The 18,726-nt window shown below is 40.9% G+C and overlaps 1 long non-coding RNA gene across 1 annotated transcript in view; it reads left to right on the forward strand.

Moving 5' to 3' along the window:
• Nucleotides 1–18,726, forward strand: part of LOC139802508 (uncharacterized) — a 76,484-nt gene that overhangs the window by 34,728 nt on the left and 23,030 nt on the right. The window lies entirely within an intron of this gene.

Raw genomic sequence — 18,726 nt, forward strand, 5'->3', positions numbered from 1 at the left:
TTTTTTTTTAAACTGAAAATAAAGTCCTAGTTCAGTCTTTAACTGTAGATCTTATATAGTTTCTCACATGAGCCCTCTTCTTGACTTCAGCTCTTAGTCCATGTGGGAGAGCACTTAGAAACCACAGTGATCCTACTGATTTTAACATTACAAAGGATATACAAGAAGTCTCATAGTCATTTTGAGCATTTGTTCATACCAATAGTCTTGTTGATGTTAGCAAGCCTATTCATGAGCTGGCTGCTTGCCACAGTGATTGAAGTTTCTCTATTCTAACTTCCAATGTTAACAGAAAGAGAATCTGTTATTGAGAGAATGCAAAATTTGTCACTTTCCCTATGCTTGTGTCTTGTTTGTGATATTGAAATGAGTGGTGGTTTTCCCCGAAGGTTTTTCTGTTCTCATTGCTGTGCTTGCTCACAATAAGTAACACCTTTCCTTAGAAATATGGAAACAAATTTTAGCTCTGTGGCTCAAAAAGGAGCTGCCTAACATTCAGGAGCAATCCTATGTTTGTAAGTAACAAATTCCTGTGAGAGTATCTATAACCAGGAGAGAGGAGAGTGAGTGGTGTTTTTTTGTTTTTTTTTTTTTTTAATTAGATAGATACCTTTGGCATTGTCTCTTAATGAGAATTTACTGTTTTCATTCCTGTTCCTTTAATGATGTGATACTTAATTGCACCTTTATTAATGAACCAACTTGTTAAAAGGATTTTTTTCCTTAAACAGGTGCAAAGTGTAATTAGTTTTTTCTTTGTTCAGAGGTGTACTATTTCTTTGAGAGTCTTTTGCACTTTAACACCATTTCAACTTACAGTTTCCTCCTGGTTCTCAGGAGGAAAGAATCACTTTGCACACCTGACAACACAACTGCTGACAGTTGGGAGAGAAGGGTGTCCTTTGGCTGGATTCCCAAGGTGGGTTGTGGCTGTAGTGTTTGTTGGAAAAACCTTTTTTGACTCTTAATTTCAGGACTAAGTGGCAGAGCACAGGCTCCCTTCTCTCTGTGTTTGGCAAGTTTTTCCTGCTGTGCACTTGAGTAAAACTTGTGCTCTTTTACTTCTTGCTCCTTGTGAGATTTTGGAGGGTGATGTTTTCACAGCATATTTATTGAAAGGTATTTTAAAATCATCAGATGGGGGAAGCTGGCAGAAACTTCCTTCTCTTTGCATATGTCAGCTTATTCAGTTGTAATTTACACATCTGTGGCAGCTGGCAATTCAAACTGACCAAGTCCAGCTGCTGGGACAGACTCCTCACATCTAGGGAGTCAATAATCAGAACATCACTTACCTGAACAGCTTAATACTCCTTTGTCAGCAGAATAAATCACATTTGTCTAGTTATGAATTACTAATTAGCCACAGCCTGTGTCTGGAGTTATCAGTGCAATGGGATTTCAATGTAGGATGATCTAAGCACACTTCTCTTTTTTTAACTCATGTGTTTCCATCCCTTTCTCAATCATCTACAGCCCTGTGGTTGCTTGGGAGCTCTCAAGTTCAGACCACACTGAAATAGTTCCAAAGAAAGCTTCGTGGCTTTTTATTGTAACTTGGTTTCAATTTCCTTTCCACCTCTTCAAAACTGTTGAAGACTCCTCCTTTTAAGCATTTCTACACCTCTCCTGAATGCAGGTGTAGCAATAAATCAGCCAGAGGAAGAAGCAGCATTTGCTCATTTGCAGTAGCATTAGTTGTAGCCCTCCAGCTGTCTGGAAAATGTTCTAATTACATTCATTCAACAAAACCTTTCCTGCAGCCCTTAGCTGCTTAATATACCAGCAGCACAAAACACTACAAAAGGGCTGGGTCTGGCTGCATAGTTTGGATCCTGATCTGCCCTTCTTCAGGGTTCAGGAATGTTGGACACAGCAGATTATAGTCACACATTCCTTCTTCATCCTAGGGCAACATGAGAAATATTTTGATCCATTTTTTCCATAATGGTATAATTTGAATAGTGAAGCTTCTGCAAATAGTAAAAAAGTGTTTATTCATGTTCATTAGAAAAAAAATTATGACAGAATACTAACTTTGATGCTTTCTACTAACATGTGTATGTGCTGATGTAGAAGGAGAGTGGTTTCCTTCTTCCATACTGGTGAAGGGAAGGACTTTACAATATATGGTTGTTAAACTAACAATACTTTACTTCTCTAGCCCCATGCTGTGACTACTAAGCAGGAAGCTGCTTCCTTTGGAGTCCCAAGTACCCTAACTTGGTCTGTGGTTTCCTTTGGTTAGCCCAAGTTTTTTAAATTCATACCAGTTGGATCTAACCTATTAGTTGAACCACAGTCATCAGGTATAGAGTTTATTTTTAAGTGCTGGAGGTATGTGAATAGTCACATGGTGATATAGTTCATTTAAAACTAAATGTTTTCATAGGTTCTTAAACACAAAGCACAAAGGGATTTGGGTTTGAGTTGCTTTCCATATTTTCCAGCAATTATGTGTTAGGAACAGGTGTTGTCTTGGGCAGATCAGTCTCTGTGTATACCCAATCCTCTATAAATGTGCCATTCTTCAGTCAAAACTTCACAGGAAAAAAAGAATCAGAAGTTTCTCCAAGCAGTTATTACATCTATAAAGTGTTTGGATAGAGTAGTAAATGTCTATAGTATTTGGAGCTACTTATTTTGGTGAATAAATCTTAAAATCTGTTAGAATGCACTACTACAGTGCATTCATATGTAAAAAAATATCCCAGTTAACTTCACACAAGCATTCAGTGGTACCTGGTGGCACATCAGATCCCCAGCATTTTTGGGTATGTTGATACTACACCCAGCAAAGTCCAGAATTTGGAACTAACTTGTAGATTACAAACTGAGAGGAGCTTTGGTGCAGGATTTTAGCCCATTTTGAAGAAAACTGTCAATACATTTTGAACTCTGAACTCTTCCTCTCCAACCTGGTGAAACTTAAACCTCTCATTATTACTAATAATCCTGCACTGAAAATTCTGATATTTGACTTTGTTTCTCTAAATAAAGCTCTCTGCAAGCATTTTGGTTTGATGTGCAGACATGACAGCTGTGGAGAAGAGAGGTCCTTCCAGAGCAGAAGCTTGAAGTAACAAAGCAGGAATCTGTTGCAGGGCAGATCTTGGGTCTGGTTTACAAAGGCTGAACAAAAAGCTATAAATAGCACCCAAATTCATAACATAGATTTTATTGAGCATATGCAGTCTTTCATTGTTCTTTTGTGAGTAGCAGTGTTAAGGCTAAAACAGCAATTAAAGTGGCATTAATTGCCTTGTAAAAATATTATTCTGCCTACTTAATTGCACCTGTTATGTGAGAATAAATCTCAACCATCATCAACACGAAATGAGATTTTTCCAAGTTGTTTTGGTTGAAGAGACCAAATCCAAGATCTTGTAGACCTAACAAATACAGTGACAATTCTGTATTCTCATGTTGAGAAGCCAAAAGATGAACTGAAATGAGAAATTGTCCTGAATTCTCAAGACAGGAAAGAACTTCATGGTTTTGATAGGAGCCTAAGACACCTTCACTTTATGATATGCATGCCTGATACACATTTTTCCAGTTCTAAATTTGAATAGTTTAAATATATATTTTTATTAGTTCAGGAAGTAGCATCCACCATAGATACTGGTTGGGAAAACACCTCTTCAGATGATTTTCTCAGCTGCTACAGATGATGCTGTGATCAAAGACAAGGAGGGAACACTGGAATGCTCCTGTCCCCTTCCATTAGTCCTATTCTGCTCCAAGAATGGGTCTCCAGAGCTTCTCTTTGTCACTTTAGAAAGCCACAGATCCACTGAGATTGTATCCTAAGCTTTCCGTGCTGCTCTCTCTCAGACTGTAACCACTTCACTGTCCTGGGATATAAATCTTGTTCTACACATCCATTTTTCTTGTCTGCAGGTTTACAGTACTGTAGCACCTCGGTGTAATTTCTCTGAGCTTTCATTCTCCCCCCTCACGAGTGGCAGCGCTCATTTTCCAGCTCCCGGTTGTCTCCCAGTTCCGACCCTGATCCTGCCCTCCCGTGAAGCAATGGGGACAGCTGCTGGTAAACTGCCTGAATGGCAGGGGAAGCTTTCAAATGCTTTTTCCGTGACTGTCCCTGCTCAGATTTCGAGGTTCTTGGTCTATTAAGTTCTGTATGGAACAGGAATACCTCAAACGACGCGAATCGTATCTGTCACATGCCCAGATGCAGGAAGAGACAGAGTCCTGGCTTAGAACCGCGGTTCTAAGCAGGGATTTTTGCTGTGCCATTTGGCTCAACTGTAGCATCTCTCTTCTGAAACAAAGCCGTGGGAGTGCAGTCACAGAATGCGCCAGTTCAGCTTAATCTAAAAACTTCTACAAGTGCTTTTGGGTTTAACAGGGTGCCCAGAGGTCTAACGTGTGCTGTAGCGCTGAGCTCGGGGTGTGAGTGTCCGGGGCTGGTTCCTGCTGACACCTCGCCTCTCCTGTAACGTAACTCAGCACCCCGTCAGAATGCTGGAATTTCACACCCGCTTCACACGAGCACAAACGTCTCAGGAGGTGGTGACAGTGCAGAACGAAGAGCAGAACTGTAGTATTTTAATCTTGTATTCTTGAAGAAGTGGCTGTGTTTCCGATGTGTTCTCTTTGTTACTCGGTATAGGTGCTCTTAGAGGAGTGATACCAGCTTCAGGGTGGGGCTGCTTAGCTCTCTGTTGTGAATAGATGTCTGAATAGATGGTCAGATGGAGAAGTGAGGTGGAATGAATGCTGTGATTGATGATTCTCAGTGCCAATATTTTGTTCATCACCTTTGTGTTCCGTATTAATCTGTAAAAATAGAAGTAACACTCATTACCTCACGTGATATGACAGAAATTAATAAATGCCACAAAAGAAAGCCCACCTGAGGAGTGCAAAACTTGAATTCTTTCATCTCTTGTGAAAAAAATTACTAACATATGTTCATGTATGTCTTAGGATAGCTAAAGCAAATGTCTGTCTCCTGAGAGCACTGGAAATGTTGCTCATGCTGCAAACAATCTCTTTCTCCTAGCTGTTATTTTCAGGATGCTCTGTGCTTTGAATTTTTAACACCTTGCAATGTGCTGGATCTCCTTGGGCTCGGTGAGTCATGCCACTTATGCAATGTGATAGAAAGTGGGGAAATTTTTGCAGCCTAACTTGATAATCCACAACCAAACCCAGGAAAAAAACAAAGGGATCTGTTCAACAAGCTTTCCAGCACAAAGCACTGACAGATCTCAACCCTTGCTCACTGCCTCTGTCTGCAGCCACATTCAGATGGTTTGAGAGCTGTATCAACACAGGTTTCTGGGTGCACATTCTATTCTTTGCACCACTAGGCAGTTAGCTGCTGGCCACAGAGCATTATTTTACCCTATTTTACCCTAATTCTTAGCTAGCATCAAGAATTTTTTATTTGTTTATCTTTTCTTTCCTCCCTTAGTAGGAGAAATATCCCTGGATATGACAGAGTTTTTCAGTGGAGGTGACTGACTGATCTTGAATTCGTCTCATGAATTAAAAATAGTCACAAAAATAGCGCTAAAATAAGTGCTATTTGCCACTAGGTGGCACTTTCAATACATAGCATCGACAAAGCCTGCATGGCTGATTAAGTACCCCTATTAACTGCTATTCAAATTCGGAGTTAGTAATTGACCAAGCTAAAAAAGGATCAACATCGTGCTGCCTGCAGCAAGTTTCACGGCTGCTCTTAATACTAACATTGATTAAATCCCCACCCCCCGACGTGATTTAAAAGAGAATTAGCTCAGAAATTATCCCCTCTCCAAGTCCCTGCATCCAGCCTTCTCCACTGCTCTGCCAATCCCTCTTCAGCCCAGCTCATAACCAGGAGTGGGCCTCAAACATCATTTTTTGCTCCCTGCTTCTTCCCAGCCACCTCACCAAGCTCCACTCCCCTCAGTGTTCAGGGCTCTACTCAGGGGGGGTGCAGTATGCATAAATAAACCAGGCCAAGAAGCCTGTCACATAGGTGACAGGGGAAATAAAGGACAAAGAAATAAATTTCCTGGAGAAAAAAGGGAGTAGCAAAGGGAAAATTGCACAGGGAGCAGAGTAGTATTAGTTTTTATATTTACAGTGGGCATCACATGTCAGTTCACCACCAATAAAGACAATACTCAGTGCTATTGATCATTATCCAACATTTTGAGCAGTGGTGATGAGCAGCAATGATAAAGATACTGAACAACAGCTGAGGAAATCCAGATTGCAGCTCAGATCACGAAGTTCAGCTTTGCTGTTGGCACATTACTCAATCTATTTAATTTACAGCAGTACAATCAATCTTGAAGGGTTCAGGGGTACAATGATGAAATCCTGTTCTTCACCATCAGTTACAAACAGCCAGGCTCAAGTCCCTGAAAGAACAGCTCACTTTCCCAACAGCTCTTAAGGGTGCGAGTACATTCTCAGCAGCTGAGATCTGTAAGTGGTTTTGAGTATTATGCTTGCACATGGTCTTCTAACTGAGTGGTTTATAGAGTTCAAAATTATTCAGTAAACTCAAAAAGAGCCTTTAAGCTATTTATGTTGACTGTGCCCTTTTGAGGGGAGCAACTCTAAGTAGTAGGCTTGCAATTAGCATCGTTAAAAATTCATTATGAACCAGATGAGATTATTAAAAATAAATCAAATACTTTGGGTTCACTTGTTCTGATTAGCTGGATGTATTTCTGCAAATCCAAGTATAAACTCATGAGTTGGAAACATTCAAGTTTGGTGTTAGAAGCAAAACTTCCAAAGTCACCCTGAGAGAATCTCTGAAGTGTCTGATGTGGGAGGTTGGGAACTGTACAGCTGTTGCTGAACGTGCACAGCATCTGCAATCTTGAAGCAAGAGGTGGGTTGAAAAACAGAAATGCACGGGCACCAAATCTGCTGATTTGGGAAGGTACCACGCCCCCTCCTTGCCCAGCAAGTGACCTTTTTGTTTGTGGGCTGAAGAATCTGTAGCTGAGAGGCTGTTACTCAGTAACTCAGATCTGTACCTCAGAACCTGACGGGAGTTATGGCAGCAAACAGATGTAGTGGCAGTTGTTTTCTCCAAGGAAAAACATGCAGAGATGCTCCTCTCTGCTCTTCTTCAAAAGATGCTAAGTGGGAGTGGCTCTAATTTTTGTACAAGGCCAAATGGCATGTGCAGTTTAGTGCTGCAAGATATTACTCAGAACAAAGAGTTTAGAAGGAGTTGGGTAAAGATGTGATAATTGCATGAGTCATAGGAAATACAATGTTTAAAGAATCCCAGTGATTGTGCTTCAAGGTACAAGCTGTCAGGTGCAGTTTTCCAGAATTGTCTGGTGTGTAGTTTACTAAAGTTTTCTCTAAAATACCTAAGTTTAGGCTCTGATTATTTGAAAGAGAGTATACTTGAATAAATGCACCATTGCATTAATTTTGCATAACAATCCTTGTTCCCACTATTACATCTGTATAATAGTATTTAATATATTTCATAGTGCCTTATATTCATGAAGATCAAAGTATTTTGCAGCTCTTTTCTATCCTTAGACTTCTAGCAGCTGGATAAGTATTTTTGCTCAAATCCAATCTGTTACACTGCCACTTCTATGGCTGCTAAACTGAGCATGAGATAGTTTGGGGGTAGATGATTATTTGCACAGATACTTCTCTGTACTATTTATAAATCACTTGGCATAATTCTATGGAGTAAAAACATCTTGAGAATAGAGAGCCATGGCTAACAATGTCTGTTTGCATGTTTGCTGAGATTAATATCCCACGTGCTGGATATGTAGTTATTTACATAGTTACTGCTAGTGGAACATCTCCCAGTCTTTAACTAGGTTAGCCTCATAATACTGCTTGTGGGTACAAAAATAATACTCACTTTCTATAGAAAAATTCTATAATTTTATAGAAATATATAATGTTATAGAAAAGTTCTATAATTCTAATATTCACTTTCTATTGAGAAATGAGACAGAGCAAATTCATCTGGTAAGAAGTCAACAGTACAGCAAGGACTTTGGGTACAACTGGAATAAATCTCTTGCCTGCTGTGCCATTCCTCCTCCTTTACACTTGATAAATTAGCAGTGAGCATATGACCCCACGTGTGTGAAGTGTTGAGGCATTGCAGCTCATGAAGTCACTGGCAATGTCAGAACTGGGAGGGGAAAAAAAGAGGCAAGGCAGAACTCTTTTATCCCATCCCATCCATCTTGAAAATAATCCTTTCAAGAGCTCGTGCATGCTCCTGACAAAGTGTTTTATTCCAAATTTAGACATTGTAAGGGGGCTTTTATACACAGTATGGGAAACAAAACCCCACATTTATACAATTATAATTATTTCCATACTATTTATTTCACAAGTACCATCCCCTAACATTCTGTGATTGCTCTAACTTCCAAGTGTTTTTTCCTGCCGTGTTTCCTTTTCTGACTAGAACTACTTCTTTATTTCTCTGAAGGAACAGGAAGGAGTACTTGAGGTCCCAGGCTCAGTATGTTCTTTCTTTTTTTCTCAAAGGCTTCCAACAGGATATCCCATTTTCAAAATAAATATAGCATCTTGTTTTTGGAAAACAGGAAGGGCAGGCCATGGAATGGATGGCAATAAAGATTGTTGCTGTGATTTCCAAACTTGAATCTCAAATTTTAGCAGAAGATGTAGGGGAAAAAGCACATGAACCTTCCTTTTTGAAGATTTTGAAGGAAAAGAAATCCTAGCAGGAAATGTTAAGTGGAATCTGTTTTTAGTCTTCTGCCTGAAGATATCTTATCCTCAAACAATACCACTTTAAATAGAGACTTGCTTGTAAACATGAGAATACTTTTATAAGCTACATTTAACTATTAAGTCTGCTGATAAGTGGATGAATAAAGACTACAAAAAATTTTATTACACAGCAAGTAGCCAATGCACCTTATTCCTATACTTGTGGCGTGGGTTTTTTTTGTTTTTTTTTTTTTCTTCTACTACAGAGATGGTGCAAAAATTTAATGAGCCATCTGCTGAAATACTGTCTTGCTCTGTAAATCTACAGGGAAAATTAACAGGCTCTTCCTCAGAAGAGCTATTCCTTAAACAATTCCTTAAAGATGTGTCAAAGTGGTATCTTCTCATTTTAGTGATAAAACTTTTATATTTTGAACTCCCTTTAGATTCATAGAGCCTGAGAAACTGCTCTTCAGTGATCTGTAGTCTCTACAAATGAAATTGTTAAACATCCTGTTACACAGGTAAATTTTGTCTTTAGTCATACCTGTAAGGGACTTTGCCAAGATTGCTACTTATCAGAGTGCCTTCCTTTGGGTAATCCTATGCCTCAGTTTATGAAAAAATCTTGCATGTCAAAATTCTTAAAAGTTTACTACAAATAGAATTTTCTCCTATCTTATTAAAAAAATTTCATTTCATAGAATCTGGGTTTTACCTCTGCTGACTGACGCACTGATTAAAAAAAAAAAATCAGGTATAGAAATATCCCTGCAAGCCTGACTGTGGTTGTGATTACTCTTTCTTTGGTTTTGTTCATTTTGGAGATATGTAGTTCTTAAAGTCAGTTTCAGGAAAAACTTGCCAGCTTTTTCTTGCTGGACAGAATACAACACAAGTGCAGTATGGTGGGGTGTTCCTTGCTCCAGAAATCATTGAGAAGGAGACAGTCCAGATGCTTTGTCAGGTTTAGGTAGTCCTGAGAAAGACTCAGGAGTTGCAGCATCTACCTGTGGATCAATGTAATGAATATTGCTAATTATGTTACTAATATTACTACTGCAAACAAGAAAAGAATTGCATCTCTCTCTTGTTTGCAACTGGTACCTGATTGGTGAACACCTTAATGAGAGGAGATGTGATTTGGTTTCAGGGCATGGCCAAGTGATATTCCAGATCCCCTGGATGCATCTGATTTTGCCTAATGAATAAGCCACAACACAAAAATGCTCCAGCTGGTGATCAGTGCTGTCTTTTCAGCAAATGATCCTGTTGCTATGAGACAACAGGGAATCTCAGCTGGCTGCAGTGGGGTGGGCTGATCCAAACCCAATGCTGAAGGTTTGTTCTTGCCAGATGCTGCAGTCTGAGTGAGACTCAGTTATTTACAGGACCTACAAAGTCTTGTTCCTATTATATTTCTTCTATTGGGATGTCACCAGAAATGGAAAGAACCAGACTTATTTGTGCTGTAAATTTACAAAGAATAATGACAAATTATCAGGAACAGCGTGGCCAGCAGGTCCAGGGAAGGGATTCTGCCCCTGTGCTCAGCCCTGGGGAGGCCACAGCTTGAGTCCTGTGTCCAGTTCTGGGCCCCTCAGCTCAGGAAGGAGATTGAGGTGCTGGAGCAGGTCCAGAGAAGAGCAAGGAGGCTGGGAAGGGATCCAGCACAAGTCCTGTGAGGAAGGGCTGAGGGAGCTGGGGGTGTTGAGGCTGGAGAAGAGGAGGCTCAGGGGAGACCTCATCACTCTCTCCAACTCCCTGAAAGGAGGTTGGAGCCAGGGGGGGTTGGGCTGATATCAGTGGGACAAGAGGGCACGGACTAAAGAATTTTTTCCTAATATCCAACCTAAACCTCCCCTGGCAGAGCTTCAGCTCTGCCAGGGGAGGTTTAGGTTGGATATTAGGAAAGGATTTCTTTCTGGAGAGGGTGCTCAGCCATTGGAATGGGCTGCCCAGGGAAGGGGTGGATTCTCCATCCCTGGAGATATTTCAAAAGAGCCTGGATGTGGCACTCAGTGCCATGGGCTGGGAACCACGGGGGGAGTGGAGCAAGGGTTGGACTTGATGAGCTCTGAGGTCCCTTCCAACCCAGCCAATTCTAGGATTCTGTGATTCTATGATAAGAAGACTGCAGATGGGAGAGGACCCCTGAGGTTTTGCATATCCTGCATGCCCTATGGAGCAGGGAAGAGAGACTGAGACAAAGATCTGCAGGTCTGCACAAAGATCTAGAGAAACATCAGAGATAGAGGCTTATATTTATAACTTATGCTATCAAATGTTAATATGCAGTAGGAATTATTACCATCAGCTTCTGTTCCAATGACTTTTTAGTTTGAGACATGCTAAAAAGCATGACACAGCCAGCCTGCCATGTCTGCAGCCATTTCTTGGTAGGAACCAGTCTGCCTCTCTGCTAATGGCATTCAGAACTGCCTAGTAACACCCTCACACAGGCAGCCAGGAGGAGACACAGCTTGTATTATGTATTATAGCTTTTAATATTTTATCCATTGCTCTTGAGTAACTGGAACTTTCACATTTGTGGTTCATGGCTTTGGAGTTACAAAGTACACAGCTGAAGCTCTAGGTTGCTGAGAAGTGTTTGTAGCTTTCCTTGTAGGGCATGGAGGTTCTGCTGTGTGTTTATTATGTAATTATGGAGGTAATTTGCTACAGTGATTCAAGAGATGTTTCTCAATCCTGCCTTTGTGTTTGTCCCCCTCAGCCTTTCCCCAGAGGAACCATCTTCTCTCCCGGGGCTTAGCTGATACAGGGAGAGGTGCAGCTCAAACAGTTGGCAATTTCAAGTGGGGTCGAGTAATTAAGAGGAATTTTTATACTATTTGTCTGATAAAAGTGGAATTCAAAGCTGGGACCAGTTTGGGAATCCTTGACTTCAGTGTTCTCTACCCTAACACTAATTCATCTTTTGCCTTTAATGTACCTATCACAAACATTTCTTTTTTCTGCATCTAAGAGTGCTGCTCACTGCACAGGCAGATGGTAACTTTCATTCCTTTTGCCAAAGAGCTTGCAGTCTAATAGACAATGAAGCCAAAGAGAGGGAGGACAAAAAAGAAAAAAGGGAGAGAATATTATTTACTGAGTATCATTTACCAGGATAATGGCAGAACTCAAACTCATCACCTAAAAGTTGGGTGGGAAGGACATCACCAGCTTGAAGGTGTTAAAGAAAACGTGCCAGCTGAGGGCAGAACTCAAAGCTTTGAAATGAAATATTCTTATGTTTCCAAAGAAAAGAAAAGGAAAAATAGTCATTTGTTTAAGGGAAAGCATCCACAGCCTTTTCAATAGCAAACCAAATAGAACCCCTCTCCCTTTGGAACAAGGCCGACTGCTGAGGTTCTGACCTCTTGTGGTCAGCTGCGACACTGTGGTATTTTTTTTTCTGAGTGGAGCCTGTTATCTTAGGGAAATTTGAAGTTCTGACCTAAACTCGGGTAGATAACCAAGGCTTTTATTTACCTATATTCATTCTCAAGAGGCAAAGTTATTCCTAAATGGCTATTGAGATTTTCAGTTTCCAGAAAAACAAAATCTTGTCTCAGTACAAAGAAATCTTCTGTTTTGTACAGTCTCTGAGTCTGAAAACAGTCTTCAGACTGCTGCTCACCTCTACCAGGCTGTCTTGCAGTTCAGGTGAAAAGGAAGCAGAAGGAAGGAGACTGTACCTCAACACTGATTTCAAGTACAAAATAAGCTTATTTGGAGATTTTATTCACCTACAAATAAAGCTGTGGCTACATATTTTAAAATTTTACCTCTTTTTGGATAGCAGAGTTGACATGACCTGTAGCAAAAAAACAATGATTGAGCAAAGTCCACCACTTATTTTGATGAATAATTTCTTTTTCTCTAGAGCAAGATGCCTTCTTCTTGCATAGTGAAACACCTTCCCACTTTGCATCTGTTATTCTTAACACCAGTACTGTTGATACAAAAAATAAGATATAAATAATCATAAGATTAAAAAAAAACCCTCAATATTCAGGCTTGCAATAGTTCAAAATTCATGTTTCAACATCTTTAAATATTTTAGCAAATGGATACAAAATAATAAAAGCATTCACAAAAGTGAAATTTACATTTTTCATGTAAAATTGTTCTTATCAATTCCGATTCTTCAGGACAAAAAGAAAATTTGTGAAGTAGGTGCTTGATATTTATTACCTTTTGGCTCCATTACCCCCCAAAGTTCTGATGTCATTCCCCCCAGTCATCTCTCATACATCTCCTCTGAAAGTCTGCAAGGCTGTGCAGAGGGAACAGCAAGAACCAGTGGTGTGGGGCTGTGCCATCTCCTCAGCAGGCAAACATGCCAGGACTCTTCAGTGTAGAGATCTGCTCAGCTGAAATGATGGAGACAGAGATAAAGAGGATCAGGAAACAAGACCTGCAGGGTTGGTTTTTTTTTTTTTTTTCCATTTAGGATGTGTTTTCTTAGGAGTCACTACCATTTCCCTGCCTCACTCAACAGGACTTGTTTCCTACCCAGAACTGCCTCAGGATTCATCTGCTCACAGGGGTAGACAGTGATGAACTCAGGAATGAGAGCCCAGCACAGGTATTCAGTAGGAACAACAGAGGCAAACACTGTACCTGCTCTGAAATTAAAGCTTGATTAACTTGCTAACAGGATTATGTAGGGGGTACTGCACTCAATGAATCAACAATGTCCTTTTCAATCTGATGTCCCCAAATCGTGGAGCATGTGTCACCAGTAATTGTCAAGTGCTTACAGAGGGCACAAAAATGCTTGTAAAAATAAACTTGTGATGGCACACAGATTACATAATGACAATGTCCATGTCAGGGGCTGTAGAGACTTGTGTCACTCATGGCTCTACTGCTTCAAAGTCAGATGTCACAGCAGTATAGCAGCACTTAGAGAGGCTCTGGGGAGAGGAAACAGAAACTGCCAAGGGCACTGTGCCTGAAGAAATCACAGTTTGTATCTTTACACAGTTTGACAAGGCCCAGCCTCTGGTTTTTGGGGGGTTTCCCCAGTGAGTTCCCATTCTTCTCCCTTGTGCCGTATTGGAAGTTGAGGACCCAGGTTCCCTCAGCCACTTCCACATTCACAAGCAATTTAGTTACAAGTCTAGGAAGATACTTTAAGAAGAGCAAATGGGGAAATTCTGGTTGTACTGCAGCTACTTCCTGCCAGTGGAACTGACCCAATGTGGCAGCAAAGCTTCTGGAAGGCTCCCAGGAGGAATCCTGTGTCTTGAGGAACATCTCAGTGGGTGGGTGTCACGTTGGTATCTTCAGACTGCAGGAGACATGCTGCTGGCACATCAGCTGCAGAAGAAGACATTAGAAGTTTTCATACCTGATTTATTTCCCAGTACCACAATGAAGAGGATCACACACAAAAGCCTCACTTGGTGCATCTGGGGTGCCACCTTCCAGATGCAGGTGTACCTCCAGGATAGAGATTCACAAGCCTCAAACTCAGTGCTCATCTGTCCCTTGCTTGATGGAAAAATTTGTTTCAGGTAGTGATATTTAGTTAATTTTAAGACCTGTGAGAGGAAATGGAGGCATTTGGGAACCAAGGGTAAAGTCCTCCAACAAGGACTGGGTCTCAGTGACTGTTCCAGACTTTGCAGGGCTACAGAAGTTACAGAAGCTTTCCAGGACTAGCATAGTGCACAGTGGTGTGCAAATGCTAAAACTGTTAAAAAACCACTTGACTCACAGCTCCTCCTCCACTTGACATTTAAGTTTCAAGATCAAGAGAAGCAAATCAGAATACCTGTATTTAAAATCAGGTGACACTCTACTTGATACCACTTCTAAATGGCTGAGAAATCTGACCATCAAAATCTGTTTTCAACAGAGGAATGTAAAAGTATCTTCATTGAGCATTTACTGATATTCACAGTGGATCCTTGTGACTTTACTATGCATTTTTCCCTTTTAATCACTACAGAATGCAATTCACTTTTTAACCACATGGAAAAAAAAACCCAAACCTTTCCTTTAGAGCAATTTACAGCCTGGAACCTGGGTATTGCTTGGTTGCTAGTGCATTCATTTGATAACTATTTTTCTTTCTTTTGACAGAGGGTACAGTCCTGGGTAGTTTTCAAAGGTGGATCCTTTCAGTAGGCATTGGCCCTGCCTGACCTCTGTTTTAATACCTGCCTCCTGCCTGAGTCTAATGGAGCAATACAGAGGCCATCACGTTGCTCTGCTGGAGAGAGAAGCCAGGAGAACTCTGGGTCAAAGAATCTAGAAAATGAGTGGTGACCCACAGTGAGCACTGCAGCAAGGCAGGGACCTTATGAGCCAGGTTGGGAGAAAATGCTGTTTGTTGGAGCAGCACTTGTGTCCCTTTTTCTGTGTTGAAGTAGGAAACCAAGCACTGAGGTTAAAGGACTTTAAGTCAGCCTTTGGTAGGACAGAGGTCCTGGCAGCTGTATTCCTGGGATGTGAAGACCCAGCCTCAAAACCTCTCACTCAGGGTACACAGGCTGAGCAGCCATCCAAGCTTATAACTTAGTTCCTCAGAATTCACTGCTCCAGTGAAACCAGTGCCAAACAGCTGCTGAAGACAGGACTCCTGCATGAGGGAGGAAGAAAGGAGGGGCTGCAGGCAGTTTTTTAACCCCTGTTTCACTCTTCAGCTTGAAATCTTCAATCAGTCCTCTAGAGCTGAATGAGGAATGAAGCTGAACCAAGAGAACTGTTCATAAACACAGACTGGGGAGTGTGGAGGCAAAGCTTAGCTGACTCTTGAACATACTATGTAGGTAAAATGGATCTACATGTGTGACCAAATGACTTCAACATGAACTAAATATACTCTTCAAGAGCTGGCCTGCTGCACTAGTGATGCTGAATGAACCAAGGAAAAGACTGTAGAATCTCTCAGGTTTATCTGAACTGTGTTTAATTTGGGCCTCCCCAGGTTTCTGGAGGTTGCTGTTAGCCAAAGGCAGCAGCAGCCCAGTGCGGGGGGGAGCAGTTCCCTTCTTGGCAGCTCAGCTGGAGAAGCAGCTCCTCCAGAGCACCTCCCACCTCTGGGGCTGCCCTGCAGGTGAGCCAGCTGGGTGCCACAAAGGAAGAAATTCCTTCACTTTTTGCAAGAGAAAACCTTTAAATAACTTTCCATTTCCCTGTTATGCCTTCGGTGCTTAGATGATGCAAGGACAAACCCTACTAATCCTGAGGGGTCTTCAGGCACCCTTTGGAAATATCTCAGCAGTCTTGACCCCAGATGACCTTTCACTTGCAGTTGATGAGTGACAGGAAAGAAGTGAAGCTTCAGCTATTCCCAGTCTGGTTCTGCAAGGGAAGTGTGAGACACTGAGCCTGCTTACTCCTTAGAACTTTGTCTCTCTGTCCTCTCATTTTTCTCCCTCCTAGTTTGTGGGAGCAGGGAAAATGGGTGGGGAAAGGTTGAATTGTTAGAGCTGAAGAGAGAAGGACATGTCCAAAGGGGTAGGTACACACACATCTGTGCAGACACACTGTGATGGCTTTATTGTATCCATTGAACTGGTGTGACAGTAAATGTGAATTTGGTCTTAGAGACTGTCAAATTCATACATTTTTAAAATGGTTTCTTACTTCCAAAAGTTTCACCATCAAGGTGAACAGATTCTCTGCTATCATTTTAAAGGGGAAGACAAAAGCTGGCTTAGAATTTTCAAAAGAAGTAGTGATTTCTTGTAATTTAATTATTACAACGTGGTACTCTGCTGGCACTGTAGGAAACTGAAAGACTACAAGCACAAGAATGATGTCAAAGAGTCTCCTTTAAAATCAGTTTGGGTTTTATGTTCTACATCGTGGTCAAAGACACAGGATTTAGGTATTAAAGTTGTGTTGTAAATAAACAAGATTCTAACGAGTTACCAGATGCTTTACATTTAAACTGATGCAGTTCACTTCATGGATAAATGTTTAAAACACATTTTCCTTTACTTAAGGGAGAGTCATCCCTTTTAGGAGATTGGAGTTGGAGTGAGGTAATCACAGTTATAGTCACAGAGTTCCTTTACGGCCCAAAACAGCAAAAACATCTCCTAACCTCAAAAGGCATTTGTGAATAAAGCACAAGCAGTTCTGTCATGTTCCCTAAGTCAGTATTATTTGTAAAGCCTCTTATTTTCATGGGACATCCCTTTATTCTATGTTTCAAAATAAATCTTGTACTGGAGTAATCAGTGGGGACAGAGTAGAGTGATTTAGATCTTTGTTTTGGTAGAAATTACCCTCATGTCCTCTGCTTTAGTATCTCCTAGATCCTTTCTGGGTGTCTGCACTTGAGAAGATGGGCTTTGTCCTCCCATCTCTCTTTATGAGCCTTGAATCCAAAGCTCATAGAGCACAATTCAGAGATAAACAATGGTCCTTGCTTATCAGCTTAGGAACATGAGGCACAAGCAGAGCACCCCAAAGATCTTTTCATAGCCCAGCATGACTCAGTGCATTGCTTAAACCTCTACCACGTCAGAGTCTCAGGCTAACCCATGGAAAACAAACTCTATTTTAGAAGGAGGTTCATTTCAGAAGCTTACAGAGTCTGGGAGCATTCCAAAATTAGGTTGCCTCTGGAAAGCCTTGAGTACCAGCAGCTAGGGAACAATTCACTGACAGCAACAGCTTGTTTCTCAAAGATTTAAACTCAGTAGTTGTGGTGTTTGCAGGGATAAGAAAATAACTTCTCCTGATCACTTGGAATAAATATTTCATGAACATATAAATAGCTAATGTGAAAGGAATTCCAATGTGTTATCCAGAAACAATTCATTCTTACTGAGTCTGGAATAGTAAGCAAAAAGGCAACAGAGCCACTCGGTAGCTAAAAATAATGCAAGCAATGATCATAGAATCATAGAATCATGGAATCATGGAATCACAGAATCATAGAATCATAGAATCATGGAATCATAGTCAGGTTGGAAGGGACCTTAAGGATCCCTAAGGATTCCTCTGGCACATCTGGCCTGTGATGTGCCTCTGCACAGAGGATGCTCCATGTGATTGTACTGGCCAAGCAAGCACAAACATCCATGTACTCACTTCTTATGCCATGAGCTGGCATTGGCAAATCAAAATTACCTTTTAAAATTACACTGTTAATATTAGACTTTATTCTCTTCTAGTCACATTCTTCAGCCTCAGAGAAATTTTACCCCTCATCAATCAGGCCTCTTTCTCTCCAGGATTTTAAGTACCACACCTGCTTTGGGCAGTAATACAGAGGGAACAAAACCAAGCATAAGACCATTCTTTGTGCACATAGCTGAGAGCAGAACAGTACCTGTACCCAGTAGATAATAACTGCTTTTGCACCTTGCTTAATCTGAAGTTAAAATGATCTAAAGAAAGAACTGGGAGGATGTTAAATCTGCCAGGTCACTTAAAATGTACATCTTTTTAACCAGGGAAGTAATTCAGATCATTAAGGGGAATAATAGTAAAAAACCTTGAGGTAAAGCAGCTTTTCTCAGGAACACATTTATCTTGAAACAGGAGAGCTGCAAAATTGGATGAATTATATCATTGACAAAGACCCTGTTGAACTCAGTGCCTGGAAACATTCAGGAATTACAGGAGTGACCTATTTTGATTTCACCAGAGAATGAAGTAGCTGCCTACTTGGTCACCTTTGTACAGAAGTTGTCTTGATTAACAAGCATCACAATGGGGGCAACTGGAACTACTGCTAAACTTATTGCACACTACTGGAACTGCTTTTTTAACAGCAGCATTTGCATTTAAATGAAGAAGTTAAGACACAGCAGTGGTTCCAAAGCACAAAGACAGCATTAATCACTGTCAAGAGAAAACAGCAATGCCTGCCCAATTCTAGGGCTGGAATATTCACCTGGAAGAGGTATGGCATCTTGTCACTTAACTGTAATCCATAGATCCCCAAAATACAGCTCAGTTCCCACACTGAGATGTGACCTTCCTGCTCAAGCAACAAAATTTCAGGCTTCTCTTCTTGATTTCATTAATTGTTAAAAG

This window comes from Heliangelus exortis, chromosome 14, assembly GCF_036169615.1.
Source record: "Heliangelus exortis chromosome 14, bHelExo1.hap1, whole genome shotgun sequence".
Lineage (NCBI taxonomy): Eukaryota > Metazoa > Chordata > Aves > Apodiformes > Trochilidae > Heliangelus > Heliangelus exortis.